Source organism: Macrobrachium rosenbergii, chromosome 8 (genome assembly GCF_040412425.1).
Source record: "Macrobrachium rosenbergii isolate ZJJX-2024 chromosome 8, ASM4041242v1, whole genome shotgun sequence".
Lineage (NCBI taxonomy): Eukaryota > Metazoa > Arthropoda > Malacostraca > Decapoda > Palaemonidae > Macrobrachium > Macrobrachium rosenbergii.
In genome coordinates this window covers 50101391-50123597 of record NC_089748.1, presented here as the reverse complement: position 1 = coordinate 50123597, position 22207 = coordinate 50101391, and the positions used below count along the sequence as shown (strand labels likewise).

The following is a 22207-nucleotide window of genomic DNA, read 5'->3' as shown; positions in this document are numbered from 1 at the left end:
TGTGCTCCTGAATACGTGGAAAACGCATTCAAAATAATTCGTGAGCAACTTTCTCCAGCAAAATATGAAGACCTCGTCATTGAAAATGCGGCTTTAAAGAGAATGCGATGATTTTTCTAAATACCCATAAAGAAAGGAAAAAAACAAACTCAAAGCTATAAATTAAAAATCCATAACCAAGATTAGTTAAGGTTTTGCGAGAGAGAATCCTTTGGACTTCCACTATCTTTAATGCAGCAAGATAATTTGAAACTAACGTTTACGGAATTAAAACGATCCAAGATACTGAAGTATACATGATACCTTATAAGGGATGCGACAGTCCTAAGCCGGTTTCACTGAAAAAAAAAAGGCCATTTCAGGGTAAGTTGAACACCAACCATCGGTAAAATACAACCATCAAAATTCTGCCATTTTTAATCATATATACAGTATATTTATGTATATATATATATATATATATATATATATATATATATATATATATATATATATATATATATATACTGTATATGTAACACCAACCACAGCATGACCTGGGATGTCTCACAAATTTATCACAAGGATCCTGGAAACCAGGCAAGATCGACCATATCTTTCTGGAACCTGTATTAAAGACGAACCATCTTTATCCTGTAACCTAGCCGTAACCAAACAAACTCTTTATCCCTTCATTTAAAAACTTCTGCTATAATGTAAATAGTTCTTCGGTGTAGCACCAAAACATTTTGGTTGAAAAGGGATGGAGTTACTACCCGAAACATAACGCCCTCTCGTTACCCTTCTCTTTCCTTTGTATGATCGTGCTCCTTTGTTTTAATTATATATATATATATATATATATATATATATATATATATATATATATATATATATATATATATAAATAATATATATAAATTAAAATAAATGAGTATGACCATACAAAGGACAGAGAATGGTAACGAGAGAGCGTTATGTTTCGGGTAGTGTGTATATGTATGTATGTATGTATGCATGTATGTATATATACATACACATAATTGTGTGTATATATATGTATATATATATATATATATATATATATATATATATATATATATATATATATATATATATATATATATATATATATATATCTATATATATATGTATATGTATATGTATATAGGAAATACTAAAAAAACTAACAAAATAAAAATAATTTTTCAGATACAAAAAATCAGTCTAAATTTTACAATAATATCAAATATCTCTATGTATTCCATTTTCCTAAACGATATTCCTCTCCACACAACAGTGTGATTATGAGGAACACCCACACAATATCCAGGGTAATGCAGGAGAGAGAGAGAGAGAGAGAGCTGGCAACACAAGAGGACTGGAATAAGCGGGCGAAGCAGACTCTGCAGAGAAGGGCGTGAACCGCGAGCAGCTTCGCGCCATGCTGTAACAACGGCGGTAATTAATACTCGGACGTTTCATCTGAGGTAATTATTATTTCATGTTTACTGGATGATGTTCATGTAATGGCGTTAATGAAGGGAGGACTCTGTTTCCCGGCGTAAAATGAATTCGCTGCGAATTTGAGAAGGAAAACATTTTGCCGTCCTAATGATAATGCTAATGCCATTACTTGGTGCCTATGTCCATGCGAGTTTTGTTTGTCTTTGTCCGCATATTTCGTGAGATACTCACATTTGAATGAAAGTTCTTTGATCGTTCTCTTATACCTATGACCTCATTTTCCTCTCCTCTGATATTATCGTCGGACGTGAACCGATTTTCCTTTCTTACAGCATCAGTTCTCAACTGGTGGTCCATAATGGCGTTTTAGATGGTCCACAGGACGTTCACTATTTCTGGTATCTCGTGGTGAATATTATTTTGATATTATAGAAAACCTAGATGACAAACGCAACCAAAATAAATTAACAATTAATTTTAGTATATTATTTTTGTTTAAATAATTTATTAACAGTCTAGGGACAGCAGTTTTAATTATTACCAAATAATGAGATAGTCCTTGATTTTATTTTATTTAAAATTAGCCTCATGGTTTATGTCTTGCTAGGAGCTGAGAACCATTGCCCTATCTCAATCATCTGGTTCCTTTTATTTCTGGTGATAGAAATTAATTTTTCGTCATAATGTGGTTCGGATTCCACAATAAGCTGTAGGTCCCGTTGCTGGGTAACCAGTTGGTTCTTAGCCACGTAAAATAAATCTGATCCTTCGGGCCAGCCCTAGGAGAGCTGTTAACCAGCTCAGTGGTCTGGTTAAACTAAGATATACTTAGAAACAAAAATAAATTGTTAACTACGGATGTGAATTACTGTATGACACTAAACCTTCACCTGAAAAATTTTGTCGATCTAAGAATGAAGCTTTTAAGAAGATTATCAAGAACCAGATGGTAGGATAGCAGTAATATGAAATGCTATCAAGAGAAAAAGTAGGGACATTCCATATGATGATAAGATAATGATGAAGGGAAGATGGAGATGGGTAGGACATGTCCTTCGCGCTGCCCTGGGGTACCAGAAGTGCTGGAATACCCAATCCTACTGGATTGAGAATTATGAATCAGGAGGCTGGAGATGAGTGGAGAGTTAAGGAAGTTGAAGAACAGGAAAGGGATTACTGTCGTAATTTCAAAGAGGTCCTTTGCATTTCACGGCGTTGGCGAGGCACTGATGATGATTAAATGAAACATAATGAAACATTCAGTGACTGAATTATATGCTTCTTGGTATTGCGAAAATTCCTGTCATTCCAACCTTGATTTTCCCGTGTACATAGGACTATTCATTCGAAACCACACCTGCTGTTAATCATGAAAAATGGTACTTCATCAATAAACAAACTATAATCTACGCAAATACTTCTTTTCTCTTTTCAGTTAAGAAATAAAAATAGTTATAAAGTGTATGTTAACAAATATCTTGATTTTTTTCTTACGGCAATCGAAGCCATTTCATGTTTCTTGGTATCTAAATTTTCTTTATCCTTATACGATTAAGTGAATTTCATTGTCATCGCACAATGGATGAAAATTACACAATTAAAAGTAAAAATTTCATGTAAAATAAATTCAAAACTATCATTGCACTTACGATTGCACATAGCTCTTCAATTAAATGTCTAAAATGATTTATGTACGAACCCAGCAGCGAGCAATATTGCAAAACTATGCATTAGCATATTTATTGTACATGTTATTTTTCTTTTTAACTAAATTCAGATTTTACCAACTCTTCATTTATTAATGGCTTATGTCTTCCATTTTATCGCCTACCCATCCCATAAAACTAAATGCTTTCATTACGGAAAAATGTTTTTCCCACAACTGCTGTAAAAAGCAAAAAATCCTGGGTATTTTCAGCACCCGAGAATTTTCTATCGAACTTAATAGGCAATCAAGATATTACACATAATGGCGGTTTTAATGTAACAAGAGGGAGATTCCAACCTGATAACAAAATTGTGGAATTTTATTAAAACAAAAAATGAAATACTTGCCTTTATCTTTTATATATTTACCAACGCACACTTTTTTTTTATATTTTTTTTTTGGGGGGGAGGAATTTTCAGAAAAATTCGTAAATTAGTTTAATGGAAGATAAATAAATAAAAAATAAATCAGCCACAATCCCTTTTAGATCTTGCAATTTTAATTTTTCCCAGTTCCAAAGAATACGGAGCCTAACATACAACGGAAATGATTAAACTACAATAAAAATGGAAAACTTATATCTGCACGCTCCTGTCTTCGATCATAGCATCCATATTTCGGCTCTTTAACCTTCCAGTCCTCTTTTGGTATTTACACTGAATTATATATTAACCTTTCTTTGTGTTTTTCCTGATCTTTTGAGCTTGTCTGAAACTGAATTCTAGAACTTGCAGTCCAGTGGCCCTATGACAGTCATTACCTATCTCCACGTAACCTCAGAACTAGGTTTTTCACCATTCTTAAAGAAAGTCACTCTCATTCTTTTAACATTTTAGTATTAAGAATACTCGGAAGTTGCTACGGTGAGATTGCATAACTCAAAATTTTCTTAATGGATCACAAAATTCACAATTTATGAATTACTCCTATACTAAGGAAAAACGTGTTCATTCCAGACATCTAAGCTTTCAGTTTACTTTATCTCAGTATGTTTGGAGAATGCTCCTATATTTATGGAGGTTCCCCACCGCTTACCTTTTAGATAGGGTTGGACCAAGGGTAGTTTATTTCATAAATGATCCCACTCACACAGCCCCTATACGAACCTTCTTTTTCCTCTGCTACAATAAATGTTTTAATTTGCTTTTCAGCGAATGATAAAGGGGTACATGACCGCGTGCATCCCTAAATCTTTTTGTAGGTTTCTCTTTACACAAAACTGCCCACACAAATATCGTCAAAAGCATAAATGTAAAGTGCACGTGGGAATTCGCATGGGTGTCATTTGACGAGGTTGTAAAGTCTGCTGTTTCAAATGCTTTTGGCAAAATGTTACACGTAAGAGTTCGAATTACATCCCCAAAATGCCACGCGTCAGAGAAAGAGTCTAGAACACTATGGAGAAATTTCTTGGATCAGAGTCTGTTATGGGTGACTAAAACAGCTTTTACGAGGAGCTGGCGTTAAAAGCCTGACAAATTATTTGCTTCCAGGAGTTGTCCTTCCTGTTATATCGTTGGTGGGAACGGGTTATTTCTTTGTTATTTTCCTCCAAGAGAAGGCAGAATTTTCCAGACAATGGACTTCTATCCCAACATTTTATCGAATGTGTTTCTTTACAAACGAAAATCCATTAATATATTTTTGGCGAAGGAATATGGATTATTATATTTAATTATTATTCGACTGATTAAAATTAGCTTTAAAGATATGACGATATTCCTCATGAACAATATAGGTCAGCATTATTTTCTCTGCTTGTTCTTTCAGTTTACTGAGTTTTACAACAGAAAACATTTTCACATTATTAGGAAGGCAAGCATTTTCAATGTAGCATTTATAACTGCAGAATAAGTAAACGTGATAGGAGGATTCGATTCATTTCACCCTTATAAAATGAGTTACCGTTCCGGGGCTTGGTTCATATCGCCATTTGATAGGTACACACAAACACACAAATATACTGTATATATAACTGTATAAATCTAAATTGACTTTCATGACATACTTCAAAGTTATTTTATAAGCATGATAGATTATTGGACAATGCATCCACATATCTATTTATCAGACAGTGTTTCAAGCTGATTAGTTTACAAATGTATGTATTAATAGAGTAATTACTCTGTAATTACTCTGTTTGATTACTTATGCTGTCATTAAACGAGTGTGGACTTTCCTCTTTTTGAAATTTAATTTTGTAAAATTTCAGACAGAACATTTAAAATGATGAAATAGTCATTAAATTTGATTAAAATTCTGTCACATTGTAGGATAATGATTATTAGGATACAATCAATACATCAAGATAATGATTATTTCATCATCATCTGTTAATTTATATATCTGTTAAGTATGACTGACAATATCTGTAAATTAACAGAATTTGGAACTAGGGGGAATTTTCCACAGGATGGTAGTTTTCAAAAAGTCGGAGATAAATGTTGTTTGATAAACAAAACGTCCTTCGTCACGAATCGGAAACGTTATATTTTATTAATTAAAAGTAGTGGTCGACATTCTCTTGCTAATTATATATAAAATTACCTGTCTCAAAGCGTATGCCATCGGCATCCTTAATGAACTGTAAATTATTAATGAATCTGTGGTTTCAAATATATTCTTATACTTTTAGTATCACTTTGATTGCCATTTTACTTTTTTATATTATCAGTATTACTATATTATGTTTATGCTGAATATAATGGACAATAATCTCGCTCACCTCTTTATTTATTTCTCTCGATTTTTGACCATGAAGTACAAGTGAAAGTTTACTCAGCTCACAACTGAATATATCAACGTTCGAATCCCGAAGCAGAGGAGAAGAAAACGGTATTAGAGCGTTTCCTAGAATTAATTTTTTTTTTACTGAGAGGCGGATTAAGTACCTGGCAGATAGTCTACTGTTGTGGCTAGTAGCTGGGTAAAGGGTAAGTGTAAAAGAGAGAGAGAGAGAGAGAGAGAGAGAGAGAGAGAGAGAGAGAGAGGGGGGACAGAAGCGAGTGATCAACCCTCCGTCGAGATCTGTACATCATATTATTATTATGATGATGACCTCGACCAGGTAATCCTTACCCCATCGAGGTGAAACGACACACATCTCTCTCTCTCTCTCTCTCTAATCCTCGGAATTTCCTCCCCTCATCTCACAATATTTACCAAGCCTCTTATCCACTGAGAACGATACACCTATGCTATTTTTTAAAAATCCATTTTCCTTTCATCTAATTTTTGTCTTCCTTTTTATGCAATATCAGCTAGAATGTAATGCCCGTAATTACCACCCTCGTCTAATTTCGGATGAATAATAAGAATACCACTGATCCTTCCCACCCCAGCCCAAGCCATCATCATGAAGTGGCACTGGAGCGTCAGGAATAAGGGGACTGGAACCCTCCTTCAAAGGACAAAATTCCCGGAAAGTGATGTTCCCACAGATGCATTTGTGTACTCTGACATTCACAAGCGATTTACCCGGCGGCTGAAAAGATAAATGGCAAACTCTGGCCTTCTCGTCGTGGGAGAAAGACGATATTGCTGTAAAGGTGAGAGTCGGGAAGACAAAGGAATTGGGGGGGGGGGGAAGCTTACAACAAGGTCATAGTGCCTCATGAGGTAACGCTGTCTCCCTACCTTGTGGGTTATTTTTTTTTAATAAGTAGATTTTTTGACATTTCAGATATTCGTGTCATTTTGATCCCGGAATGAATATTATTGCTTCTGAATTCTCTATCTGACGACGTCTCTTCCTCATGGCTGATGCGTAAATATTGTTAATCAAAGTAATAAAATAAATACAAATATAAAGTATTAAGAATAACAATGTTACACTCTTATATCAATTATATTATTGGTTAAAATAGGTTAGCTATCGCTAACTCGATCACTTGGACTCTTCAGCGTAATTAAACAGAAACCATTTAAGAAAATCTTCAAGAATAAAGATAAAAGTAAAAACATTTGAATGCTACTATTACATTGGAATTTATAGCTGACCATCTCCGAACAGAAGCAAAGGTGGGGGTTTCGACCCCTCCCATTCTTCTGAGTCTTTTCCAGAACTTATTAAACTTTACGTTGAGAATACGGTTTTTAACTTTCGATGGCTGGGACTTTTCCAACAGAAATTATGTGTTGCCATGGGGTTCCCATATAACCACTGTGTTGATTAATTTATATATGAAATTTAAGAAATTGGACATTCAATTCTGTTCAGGTATGTAGGTATGCTAGCATTACATGTTAGATGGCCAATCATTTTTTGAATGGATTAAAATTTTATTAATAGCCTAGTTCGTTCAATAAAATTTAGCGCATAATACGAAAAGTAATAATAATTTACCTTTTCCAGAAGCAGTAGTGCACTATAATTTAAAATACTTTTCTCATTTGTAATTTATCGCACGCCGACTAAATCATATAAGAATAAACAATGTTTATATTATCCTTCAGCTTATCTCATTTTGCATCTTATTTAAAAAAAAGAAATCCACGAAAAATCCCCAAAACTTCCGGCCATAACGATGGCAAATCAGAGTTCGAGTAAGCGGACCATGATCCTGACTGACTGAGGTATTGAACCGGAAACTGAAAAGGGAAGAATTTTGCTGACAGTCGGCGCAAAAGTTTCCAACATCGCTGCAACTTTTTGAGCGGATGGAATTCTAAGCAGCTCGGACTCAAATTTTATTACCTTCCAATGAAAACCGTAAAGGGATGTGTCAATTGGATCAACGTCCATGACTTCAGGCGGATTCTCTCCACTCGCTGTTGATTTTGGCGAGCAAAAATACAATTGCTGTCGCAGTGCCAAGGACGGAAAAGCTATTTTTCAAGTGAAGGGAATAACAACTTTCTTACCTTTGATTCCCTTCCACCTTTTGTTTGAAGTAGTTCCCTCTAGCGACTCTTTATGTTCTCTTTGGTTTATGTAAATGCTTTGGTCTTAACAACAGCAAAAGATGCCATATATGAATTTTCCAGTGCAAAGCAATGCAGGAGCGGATCACCATTGTTTTTTTATAGGTGGCTGATCCGCTGCCTATCGAAAAACAAGGGATGTAAATAACACTTAACTTTTGTCATGTAAAAAGGCTTACTCCACCTTTTGTTTTAACAGTCCGTGTGTTTGTCACCCTAGCACTGGTATTCTAAATATTTGCTGCTACGCACCAATTCTCTTGAAACGTCTTACTAGATGAAAATATTTTTTTTTTTGATTCCTCCCTTTGATACTTTGAATTACTTTGAAATTACACACACAGCCGCACATACATACACATGTTAATGTGGTTGAGTTTTCAAAGATTGTTTTAACTGTGTGTTGACTGGTATAAGTTTACATGACTTGTTTAGTGGTAATATGGTGTTGGGAATATTGTCTTAAGATTTTTGTTTAGTTCCCGCTCTGTATTTGAAAAACCATTTTCTATGTTCGGTTCTGGTTTGACTTCTGTTTTTGTGCTTGGAGTCGGAGTATACGACGCATTCCTTCAACCAGTTAGTGCCCTGTTAGATTTTCGAATAAAGTCTATTTTTGTAACTCGGAATTTAATTCCGTGGTCTTAGTTAATATGAGTTATGTTAAGAGAGAGGGACTGAAGTTTCCTTCCTCAGCCAAGCAGGTGTGCCAGCAGAGACTTCACCGGCCAGCCAATGAAGAATTTGATTAATTTATTTCTGGTGATAGAAATTCATTTCTCGCTATAATGTGGTTCGGATTCCACAATAAGCTGTAGGTCCCGTTGCTAGGTAACCAATTGGTTCTTAGCCACGTCAAATAAGTCTAATCCTTCGGGCCAGCTCTAGGAGAGCTGTTAATCAGCTCAGTGGTCTGGTTAAACTAAGGTGCACTTAACTTAGCAGAGACTTCAGATGAATAAAATGAGGTAAGTACGTCTTTTAGAACTTTTAGAAGACGTAACATATGTCACTGAGACGGACTTTGGAGAATGACTGCAATAAAGGCACATCAAACAGGCTGAATAAGATTCGGAAATCAACAGACTGAAATTCATACGAGAGTAAGACTATGCATCAGTCTTATCTGTATTACTATGGGGAAATGAATGACTGTATAAAGATGTAGCTTTATCTTAGAGGTTTTGTTGATAAAAAAAAATATAAGAACTTTGTCAAAGAGTAAGATGGCAACACAAAGTTAAAAATAATACTACATGAAAGATTATGGTGATTCGAAATGTACATGGGATTAATTGTATGCGAGATGGGGATAACTTAGGCACGTTCTTCTCACTACCCACAGTAGAGTATTACTGCCCTAAAATGGAAGACTGCAGTGTCTGCAAAAATACAAAACTGAGAAAATGGTAGATACTGCAGTTTTCCCTTGCCTTACTACTGATTTTGCAGATACTGCAAATGGAACACCCCTAAATACTCGTGGAAAGCATTGAAGAATCATTCTGAAGCTGCAGAAACTTGTGTATTAGTGTTTCTCGAGCCCAATAGGTGGCTTATCTCAATTTCGAAAATTTTGCAGACACTGCAGTTTTCCATTTTAATGCAGATCACTTGACTGCGTCAGTTGGGCTTCGTTAGGCACCAAAAGTGACGGAAGACCCCTAGCCTACTTGGATGAATACTAAGAGTACTATGAGAAGGGAGACTGGAGGTGAGTGGAGATTTGTGGAAGAGAAAGCGCAGGAAAAATATGAGTGGAGGAATTTTATAAAGCCCCTTGCGTCTCACGGCGTTGGAGGTTATGGTGACGATGAAATATCATAGCAGGATTGGTCAAAGTAAGCCTAAGAATGAAAATTGGATGAATACTAAGAATACTATGAGAAGGGAGACTGGAGGTGAGTGGAGATTTGTGGAAGGGAAAGCGCAGGAAAAATATGAGTGGAGGAATTTTATAAAGCCCCTTGCGTCTCACGGCGTTATGGTGATGATGATATATCATAGCAGGATTGGTCATAGTAAGCCTAAGAATGAAAATTACATGATTACATTAAAAGCGGTGGAAGAAACCCAGGAGTAACAACAGGAAAATTTTTTTCAACGTAAGTCACTTAAGGAAAAATAATTACTTATATATATATATATATACACACACACACAAATATATATATATAATATATATATACATATATACATACATACATACATATATGCATTATACATATATACATTCATATAAATATATATATATATAGATATATATATATATATATATATATATATATATATATATATATATATATATATATATATATATATATATATATATATATATATATATTCATGTGTAGGCATTCACTACCTAAATTGCGTCAAACTATCATCTCGGTAGCAGAAAAAGAGTTAAGCTCTCGTGACATACGGTACTTTCCTGTTAATATAATGAAAACCATCCGATCATACCTGATTAATGAAAACAAATTGGATGATACGATTGACTGGCAAACCAGCCTTGTTTATTGCAAGTTTATTGTTCACTTAATCCCGAACTTTTGCTGGTCTTTCATCATGTAAACGTTTTGAAAGGTCACATTTTTAGTTCATGGGTCACACAAACAACTCGATGGGGGAATATGAACAAAAGAGCAATTTGTTTGTTGTTGTTGTTTTCAAAACTGTGAATTCTGTATAGAAATTAATGAGGTGTCATTGATCTTGGGATTAACACTGAGCGCAGGTGGCAGCCGTGACATTATTAATATGACTAAAAAATGAGCATTACCATCAAAAGGGATGAAAAGGGATACTTAAAAAACATACTTTTCATGATAGAAATAATTCCGCAATGGTTCTCTTTCCATACTAAAATAAAAATAAAAAAGAAAATAAAATGAAAATACACTACCGTAACTCTTCTAAAAGGTAGGGCGAGGGAGATTTTAAGTGACAACGGTCGAAGAAAAAAAATTCGGCAGAAAGCCTCGACTTTTACAGAGAATCGAATTTTGAACATATTGGATAAAAAAAAACCCTAAAACTTTTTTTCACTGGAAACTGTAAAGAATTGTATCGGTTAGATCAACTCCCATATCTTCCGGTGGACGACCTGGACCGAACGTTGACTTTGGTGGACAAAAATACAACTGTTTCCATTGCGACAGGAACAGACTTTTGTGCCTGTTTTTTTTTTTTTTTTGGATGGTAGAGTGGGACACGTTTCCCTTTTCATTTTTTTAAAGGGATTTTTCCCCCCTCTAAATAATAATCTTCCCGCTAGGATTATTATCGGAAAGGGAATGTTGATGGATATTTAATTTCATCATCAAGATTCAGAAACAGGAGAATATATATTGGTACCAGAAGAATCTCTCTCTCTCTCTCTCTCTCTCTCTCTCTCTCTCTCTCCCCTAGTTCTGCCTATGCCTGCATCTCAATAATTGTGTACACAGAGTGCAGTTGTACGCATAACAAAACATTTTTGGTTGTTCTAATTGCATTTTATTTTACAAGGCAATTGCTTGTGCTTCTTTTTTACTTCGCTTAGACAATATGTTGCAGTGAAGTGCAAGAGCTGGTTCACCTCTTTCCACCCTAGTAAATATTTTTGGGAAGGATTAAAAAACGTCCAGTGCAGAATCAAAGTTCTTCTTCGATACACACAAACACACACACACACACAATGATGTATCTTACTTTGCCTTGCTTTATTCAATGTGTTTTGCGTGTCAACAAAAATAATTTATTATGCTGTATTACTTACCAGTTTTTTTATCTTTCATTTTAGCCTGGATGATGAGACATTGGTCTCGAAACGTCGCTGTAGGAATAGAGTGAATTATGTTTCATGCTCTCTTCTTCCACGCCTTCTGGTTTTCTGTATATATATGTATGTATGTATGTATCATTCAACAATTTTTCTCAATTACATGATGCTGTGACATCCATCTGTTATGCCACCAAAAAACAAAGAATGTTTATATCTTGATGCACAAGCAATGGGTACTTTTTAATTTTTACCATAAATACATAAATATGTCTTGAATACGCAATTAACAGAAACCAGAACGGTAAAAATATCCTGGCTTCGTCATTCAAATATACCAAATGTATCATTTACCATTAAAACTCTTCATGTCATATTTGGCTTTTTTTCCGCTCTATCTTTGATGGAACAAACTGATTACTGAATTTCATTTGGGGAGGAAAGCAAATTAACTGCAGATTTTTTCTGCTGCATATAACGGGAAGAGATAACCTTTTCAGAAATCTGCGTATGACACTGAAATTAAACTTAAAAAAAAAGAAATACCAGAAAAAATTGTAAAATCTACGTCAAACGCAATTCATGCAGTCTGTCTCTCTCTCCTTATGGGTGAGAGGAAGATATGCTTTATTTTTTAATTGCACATGTGGACGTTACATAGCTGAGCTTATCGCACTTTAAAATGGAGAGCTTTTACGCAGATATCATAAGTGTGTGCTACTTAGCCGTTGTCAAGTTTTTCTCTGGCATTTTATTCCAAATGATTTATAATTAAAAAATCAGGGACTGTCAATTAGGGACTCTCAGAATAGAGCTAAAATAAGATTAGAGAATTCCCATCCCAAAACTATTACTATTCGTTTGACTGCAAGCGCTCTTTTCATTAATAACTTTTTTACATAATAAAATAAATTATTTTAACATACAAGAATGACCACTAAAACAGGCAATCCAGGACCGTTATTTATATCAGGCCTAAAAAGAAAAAAAATATAAGAAACTGTGGAAGAGGATCAAACTCTGTCCGTAACTCCGAAAAAAAACTATAGTTTCCTGTACAAAGACCGATGAACTATTTAAGCAGCCCTGTCACTCGACGCCAATGCCTCTAATGTTATAAATCTTTCTCTATTTTTGTGAAGATTTTCTCGTGACGTATCCTATTTTTTTGCCCAAACACTAATGCACACGGCTGCCTGCGTTGTTTTTTCTCGTGCTCGAACTGAAATTATTCAGTACTTTTCGTGAGCAGAAAATGTGTATCTAAAAATAAAAAAGAATATTTTGTACGTGAAGGCAGTCAGCTCATCTGAAAAGATATTACAAAGGAGCACACTGGCATCATCTTTTACTAATACCTTTTACAGATAATTTTTTGTGGATAAAAAAAAGTAAAAAAAAAAAGATACGTATGGATAGGAACAAAAATAATAACTAGAATGTACAGGGGAGATAATAATAATAATAATAATAATAATAATAATAATAATAATAATAATAATAATAATTAACCTCGAATAAATAAAATGAAACCAGCAAGGCACACTGAGGTGAGAATATAGAACATTGAAAATGCTAGCAAATTCACTTTAACTATATATATATATATATATATATATATATATATATATATATATATATATATATATATATATATATACATACAAGAATGACAAAAACTGGCGTATTTACTGACTGACCCACTGAATGATCGGCAAATTACTGACAATTGTTTTTCATCAAGTGTTATAAAAGAAACGATATTGTCCATGGCATAATACTCTGACGGTGGAAGATAGGAATGGCCGAAGGGAAGTTGAAGCCAAGTCCCCCATACGAAATAACCTTCCTGCGGCGAAAGAAGAATTAGAAGGTAAGAAATGTGGAAATTCGTTGAAAAAGTGATAAGTTAGCTCCAAAGACAGGATTATTCCGTGTGTTACGAGATGCAGAGAGAACGGAGCATGAAAATATAACGAATAGAACAAATGTTGGAAAGGAATTTCCTTAATGTCAAAGAAGTGAGAAGTTGAGCACTGATTGTAACCGGGCCTATTAAGTATTTGTATGAAGGGCGCAAAGTAAACGTTTTCAGTTTGATGGTTCATCAACGATTGATAAAATAAATTTTCAATGTATTAGTAGTCACTGCCTTGTTTTCCTTGATCACCCGTAAGACCCATATATATATATATATATATATATATATATATATAACTAATATATATAATATATATATATATATATATATATATATATATATATATATATATAATATACACACAATCATGAAATCTACAAATGTCAGCAATATCAAATTCACATACCTCGAGAATATCTCGATGGAGAATTGAGAGAGGAGTGATAAAATGGCTCAGTGGGTAGCGTCTATGGAGTCGCTGAATAGGTTTCGTGAGAGATACAATTCATTATCCTTATATAAGAGAGACAAATTCTCCATCGGAAGATTCGTTGGATAGGTTCACGGTGTGATGTAGCTTCATATTATATATAAATGTGATAAAATTTCATATATATATATAATATGCTTGATGCTTGTAGTATACACACACACACACATATATATATATATAATTTATTATAGAGAGAGATGGATATAGGTTCAGGAGTAAACAATGTTCCTAAATGTTTGTATTCATTTACAGTGAAAGAGAGACCAATGCTGAGCACTGTATCCCTTAAAAGACAAAATTTTATTTTCATTGTTATTTATCAAAACCTATTCATGACACCAGTCTTCACCAGACACTGATTCTGAGAACTAATACTCTGTTGACTCAATGTTTTTAATTTATAATCGACTGTTATCACTCTTTTGTGATCTGCTTCTCATAGGATTGGAGCTGGAGAAGGATTTTATGCTAAAATCTCTGCTGACGCAACGTACCTTTAATGGGGTCCGTCGTGCCTTTTTAAGGAAAAAGGACTTTTAAGTTTTCTTCCTGATCCTTTCAATTTGTTCGATCGAGCAGACAGGCCTTCTGAAGAATTGCAATTCCCTTTCTCACAAAATTCTTGAAACTAATTAAACTTCTGCAAGATTATTGCATGGAACAATGCTTTCAAATATAAGAAGAGTCATATTATAATAATATTTATGAAGAGTTTTACTCAGACGGAAGGTCGACGCAAACTTTGCAAAACGGAAAGTTTGTGGGTCCGTGTAACCATTTTTTATTTAAGCTTAATTTTAATATTTTCTCATTGGACATTGTATCCGTCTCTTTTGATATTACATATTCACAACAACTACATACACACATACACACACACGCGTATGCCACTGTAACACATAGGAAAAAAAAAAAGACTTTCAGACTGATTTTTTCTTGCAGTAAAAAAAAAAAAAAAATAGAGGAAGAATCGTAATAATGAAGAAAATGAGGAGTAACAAGATAAGTATCTCTTTCCTGAATTCAATTCTTATCATTTCAATCAGAGAATATTTACCTCCTTTTCTCTGTTACGTCTGTCCTCCTAAATCGTCTCCATCCCTGTAAGCAGGAATTTATGCTGATTCACCGCATGCGTCTGCGGGATTTCATTACACAACTTCGCAAACGACGACTTCACAACAGATTACAACTCAAGTTTGAAATAAAAGCCATGGGCGAATTTATGGCTAAGGCCTTACATTGGTGGCCACAACTTCATACGAGCTGGTGCTGTGCATGAAGTCGGGATGTTTATGAGAAAACTCCCTTGTCATGGACGTACTCATACAAGCATTCTGTGTATGTAGTTTAGGGGAAGTATTCATGCAACGGCCATTCCTCTTGTAAACTATGAGAGTGACTGGTTGAAACGTTGTCATGTTTGCGTGTTTTCTTCTGTCTGGTCTGAGTTACTTGGGGAATAATTGATGCGATGAAGATTCTTGGTTGAAAGTGTATGACCCTGTTAGACATTTTAAAACGACAACCACTAATGTTTATTTCATGAGGACTCCAAGAGAGTTTTCGTCCACATATTCCTTTAAGAGTGGTATTGGCTGTGCAAATACACACACGCAACTACATAAGCACTAATACAAGCACACGCATATATGTATGTATGTGTGTATGTTTGGAGTGAGTATGAATATGAGCATAAAAGCACACCCATATATGTATGTATGTATGTTTGGAGTGGCTATGAATACACGTCCATATACATTGATATTCTGTTGATACGGACCACTTGCTGCCGCACCCCTATCATCAATCCATTTATAGGTATTTACAGCGCAGGTGCACTAATAGCATACCGGTGCATGCGTGCTGTTAACGTGTCGGTGTATGCTTATTTCTATATTCCATATAAAAATGCCGACGACCCTGAAATTCGCAAAAAAAAAAAAAAAAATCAGCTCACTAGACGACCTCAGCTCAGCAATTCTTGAATACCAAGTTGCAAGTTTTGTTGAGTTGTACAAAAGAATTATTATCATTGATATAAAATCAGCGCATGCCACTAATAAATTTTAGTGTTTATTCGCCTCTTCATTCTAAAACAAGATGCTGTCGAAGCTGAAAATCGCTAGATGAACTTAGCTCAACAATTAAAGAATGCAAAATGGCTAATTACGTGCTGCTGTATATATATATATATATATATATATATATATATATATATATATATATATGTATATACAGTATATATATATATATATATATATATATATATATATATATAAACCTTAATATATATATATATATATATATAATATATATATATATATATATATATATATATATATATGTGTGAGTGTGTGCGAAATGAGGGTTATATTGTTTGTCTTTGCCGAATGACAGTTCCTGAATTTAATATACTTTATTCATTAATGATGTGTATCTAAACGCAAGCATCGATTGGAAATAAATTACCCTTTTCATTTACTTGGAATCACTTAGCGTTCATAATTCACGTAATGTTGCGAGCTGACCCTTGTATAATTTTTTTTTTTTTATACATGTAAGGTTCCCCATTTAGCAACTTTACGTTATACTTCTGAATAATTTTTCTATGGAACGATTACGTTTTAGTCATACACAGAGTTTTTAGAATATTTTCAGTACAATGAAAAACAAGAAACGCGCCCGAATGTTGATGATGAATTTATATTTGTTTATTTAACATGCCTTATAATGCCGTTATTTGTTGTAAACATCATAAAGCTTTCAATGCATTGTTTTGCTTTTTTTTTAATCTCCTATTATACAAAGTGCAAAGCCTACTAAAGCGCTAATAAAACGCTTGTAGTTCACGAAATCCTTCACTCATTTTGTATTTGAAAAAGAAATTATTTCCGGTATTATTTTCCGGTTGCAAGTAAAATGTCAATATATTTTTGCAGTAATGTTTTAACCTTTACACGCTGATTAAAAAATAAGTGAAAATGCAATCGAGTTTTCTGTACGGCCGTTACAGCGCATAATCAAGGCCACCGAAAATAGATCTATCTTTTGGTGGTCTCGGTACAATACTGTATGAGCCACGGCCTGTTTGCCTAACCACTGCCCAGTGGTGGCCAATCGGTGACAAACTTTTGGTGTAGCTAACTTTAACCTTAAATAAAAAAAAAACTGCTGCTGAGGCTAGAGGCTGCAATTTAGTATGTTTGATGATTGGAGGTGGATGTCAACATACCAATTTGCAGCCCTCTAGAAAACAATTTTAAGATCTGAGGGTGGACAGACAAAGGAGAACCGATAAAAAGCGGACCGAAAGACAAAGCCAGCACAATAGTTTCCTTTTACAGAAAACTAAAAAGAGGACACACATAAAAGAAAGTTTACATCAGCAGGAAAATTCTGATCTGGAAGAAAAATTAAAATGGAATTTCCTCCGGAGAATAACATGTTTTCAAGGAGAAAGGATCTTTTGCAGAAAAGAACGCCATGTCACTCCATTTGCTTAGGTAAGAGTGATACATCTGTGAAAGGAAAAATCACGTTTTCGCAAAAAGGGATAAATTGGATATTTCGGACATTTCAACCTTTTCAGAAGATAATTTTGTGTTTGTTGTCGAGGATTTAAAAATTTTACAATGATTAATGAAATCATTAATCCTCCAACAATGGGTTTGATAATTTAAGTGGGTCTTATATTTTGTGTATTATTGGTTAAACTTTGGAAGATTTGCACATACACATCTAAACCCGAATCTTTTGAGTTACAAAATGATGAGGGTATGTGTACAAGTATTACGACGAGCATTCAGAATTACAGATCATTCACCTCTAGTAGCGTCCTGCTTCTATGACTATTTCGTAAACTGATAACCAATTACTTTGAATTCACGATAAAAAAAAATCATGAGCAACACAAAAAATAAAATGTACATTGCCCCTCATTTTAATCATAACGAGCTTTAGAGGCACATGACCGCCTTAAATTAAACTTAACGAGGCAAAAACCTAATCCGTTTTAAACTGAAATGTCATTTACGAAGACCCTATACAAAACAAAAGCGTACCAGCTAAAAATAAGAAATACAAACTGTAAAACTCCTGGGGATGTGAGAAAACAAAACTTTAAGTACGAAGTGTGTAATATAGTGTGAACTGAACTGTTATAATGGACTGAGAAAAAATCTTTCATAGCTATTTTTGAACTGCCAGATTCAAAGAAAACACTATCACTGCAAATCCAGCTTGCTTTGCATGAAATGTGCAAATGGAGAATTGCCTTGACGTGCACTAGCGCTTTGAGAGGCAATTGTTAAACACGCAGCTTTAGTTTCCAATCACACAGACAAATCAAAGGTTCAGTATCTGAGCATAATCCTGAATAAGCTACTCTCTTTTGGACAATAATGATATGCTCTAATTCATAACAGGGACCTGGCCCATCAGGTGCTTGTCGTTGCATTCACTGGTTTTTGAAATAAAAAAATAATGTGATTTGAGCGCTTAGTCAAATGTACCAGCATAATCACCAACATACAAACACTCGCACAATGCTGATTATTGCACAGGCTGTTTCGTCTCTCTGATGGTCAAATTACTGTGCTCGAGATCAACACAACAATGCATAAAGCAAAGAAACGTTCTGCATGAAATATATCATAATTGATCATCAATGATCTTAAACTATACGTTCTTGGTGAATTAAATCAATATGAGCCTCGCCACTCACTGAATATTTCAGCTTTCTCTGAGGAAGAGTTGAAAAAGTCCCACAGATAACTTAATAAAGTGCTGGAGCCTAAGTAAGGGGGGGGGGGTTTCCTACCTTATTCAAACAGATTTAACAAGTTAGATGGTATTAAGCCTAGTCAAATGAAGCCCTAAGAACACATGGCATTACAGAACAAAAATATTACAAAATATTTATAACATTTACTTATTTGACCACTTTCTTCCCTTAATTTTATGAAATGACTACCAATAGGTTTGTTCCTTTGTATATGGACGGTGTGGCTCCAATGAAGCTATTTTTCTCAACAAAAATCCCTTTTCTTTCAGAACTTTAGAATTACAACTACTCTATAAAAATCGCTCAGCTGAAAAGGTGACGGAGAAGAGAGAGAGAGAGAGAGAGAGAGAGAGAGAGAGAGAGAGAGAGAGAGAGAGACTGCCGACAACTCGTGGTAACCTTTACAATAAAGTGACTGAAAATTATGGTGTAATGCAGCGGAAGGGACTTTCTCATCAGCCGACGTTAACCAAGCGATACATTTTCCAAGAAGTGGCTCCCGAATTTAGTATCTAAAATAATGTGACATAAGCCCAAAGTCCCTTCCGTTCTACCTGGAAATTTAACAAGAATGTCTGAAGGGCAAATGACCAAGAAAAGGGAGTAAATTTGGGAGTTGCTGCTTATTTTCCGCGTTCCAGTCAATCAGAAAATGGCCCCGTTGGAGGCAACGTTGGAATTATTGCCAGAGTAGAGATCGCTTTTTCTGAACTGCTATAGGCTATACTATTTTCTGATCTTTTACTGTTCGTTTAAAATAAATTCCTTTTCTTCAAGCTTTCACTGTCCTTCTGGTTTTGTCCAAGTAGTTGTTTTTGACAGAAATACATCACTGATTCAACCTAAATTTTATGATATTTCAAAATCAAACTGATGATATAAAATAACAGTAAAATACAAAACACTCCCTTTTATTTTTTTCCGGGGGGAGGGGTAGGGGGGGGGGGAGCTTTGTGAGATGGTACTAACATTGTGGGTCTCGGAAGGTTACAGGTCCATTTCCACAAGCTGTTGCACTATAAGAACTAGCCCTAATGTCGACAATTGCACCTTTGTGGCAAAAGACCCGGCAGTAAGCTGAATGATAAAAAAAACCATGTATGAAATAGGTTAAGACTTGTTTTTACTCACTATGTTTCATCCCAAAAATTTAATTTAACCTTCTTTGCCTCTCTCGTGAAGTATTTTTAACTCTGTATCATCATGTTACTTTAATAAATATCTGCTAAAACTTTTTTGGACTATGGCAGATTCAGGCGGATCTTATTTTTTAATCAGTTTCGCTAGATTATTGTCAGTAAGTCCTGCGACCAAGGTTTACAGATTCATCTAAATCTTGTTCACTAATTGATACGTAAGCTAGCAAGATGACCTGGGTACCTGAAGGGTTTTGCTCTCTCTGTCTCTCTCTCTCCTCTCTCTCTCCTCTCTCTCTCTCTCTCTCTCTCTCTCTCTCTCAGAAGAGACCAAGATGTGAAAACCTCTCTCTCTCTCTCTCTCTCTCTCAGAAGAGACCAGATGTGAAACCTATCTCTCTCTCTCTCTCTCTCTCTCTCTCTCTCTCTCTCTCTCTCTCTCTCTCTCTCTCTCTCTCTCTCAGAAGAGACCAGATGTGAAAACCTAAAAAATAAAAGGAAGAAAAGGCACAAAAAGAAAACGAGCACAGCAGCCACTCCCATGACAGTGACTTACAGGAGAGAGAGAGAGAGAGAGAAGAGAAGAAGAGAGAAAAAACACCTCCGAGTGTCCCGGATCAGTGACATGATTTGTCCATCAATTAGAGACAGAGTTTTAGATTAACTGCTTGCACTTTGCGCAAATTATCATTTTGCTCATCCATGAAGCTTGTCACAAGGCAAAATGAATATTGTCCGAGTCTTAAATTATCACATGAATTCGAATTAATTACTAGATTTTATCATTTTATGATGCCGGAAAATATTTAACACTTCACGCCTTAACCTTCAATAACAGCTATCTTTAAGAAAACCATTCCTATCTTTACGAAGAGAGTTATGCAAGAATTCCAAGTATGGAAACATATATGAAACTGTCGTGAATGAAATGTGAAATTTTGACGCAATCAAATCTGCACTAAAATGGAAGACTGCAGTATCTGCAAAATCACAAAACTGAGAAAAATAGTAGATACTCCCTTGCCTTACTACTGATTTTGCAGATACTGCAAATGGGACCCCCTAAATACTCGGGGAAAGCATTGAGGAATCATTCTGAAACTGCAGTAACTTGAGTAATTTCTGTTTCACAGGCCCCATAGGTGGCATATCTCAATTTCGATGATTTTGCAGATACTGCAGTTTTCCATTTTAGGGCAGAAATAGTGCAGTACTGCAGTTAGAACTGTAAGAGTCTGAAACGTTTGTGGAGAGGAGAAACTTGAGCTTAAATATGAAGGTAAATAGAACCTAAGGCTATGCAGTAATGAATGATAATGCGGACAGAGTAAAATGGAAAAGGAAGACTTGCTTGGGTACTAGGGAGCAAACATTATAACGTGTCAAATACGCGTCGGGAACTTATCACATAAACCAGAGACGCGGATGAAGACAAGTCAACTGATCTGGGCGAACGACCAGTTGGTATGTTTCGTGCAAATCCCACTGACATAGCTAGGAGTGTCAATAAGACCTACAATAATTATAATATCCCATTAATTATTTATAACCTACACCATACTTTTCCTTGCCCTAATTTGGCTGAGTATTACGAAAATTTAAGGCAAGGAGTAAATAAGAGGAATTAGTCAGATCCACACACCAAAAATCTCGCCTCAATATGGAAAAGTTCATGATATCACTACAGTATTTCACGTGACAACAAACAGTACCAAAACCATCTACAGTGTTTTACTTCTCAACCAATCACAAATGTCAGTAACCTAAAACACTTATAACTGACAACAAGAGAATACAAATATGGAACAATTAAATAAGACTTACCATGAAGGCGCTGTTTTATGCTGATAAATCCAGAGGCACTTATGACACTCACAAATCCAAGAGACACTGTTATTCTCCTTTTACTTGCTCCGAAGTAAACTGAAAATAAAAAAAAAGGATGACTGATATTTCAGCTAAAGCTACGGGCACAAGGCTGCCCTCTATAAGTTAGATGCCAAAATATAAAAGTTTATTTACAGATAA

The 22207-nt window shown here is 34.9% G+C and overlaps 1 long non-coding RNA gene across 1 annotated transcript in view; it reads right to left on the bottom strand.

The window, feature by feature from the left end:
- The window catches only part of LOC136840845 (uncharacterized), a 432006-nt gene that overhangs the window by 17297 nt on the left and 392502 nt on the right, over positions 1 to 22207 (bottom strand). The window contains exon 4 of the long non-coding RNA XR_010853751.1: positions 22004 to 22102. This is a non-coding gene — a long non-coding RNA (uncharacterized lncRNA). The remainder of the gene's footprint in view (positions 1 to 22003; positions 22103 to 22207) is intronic.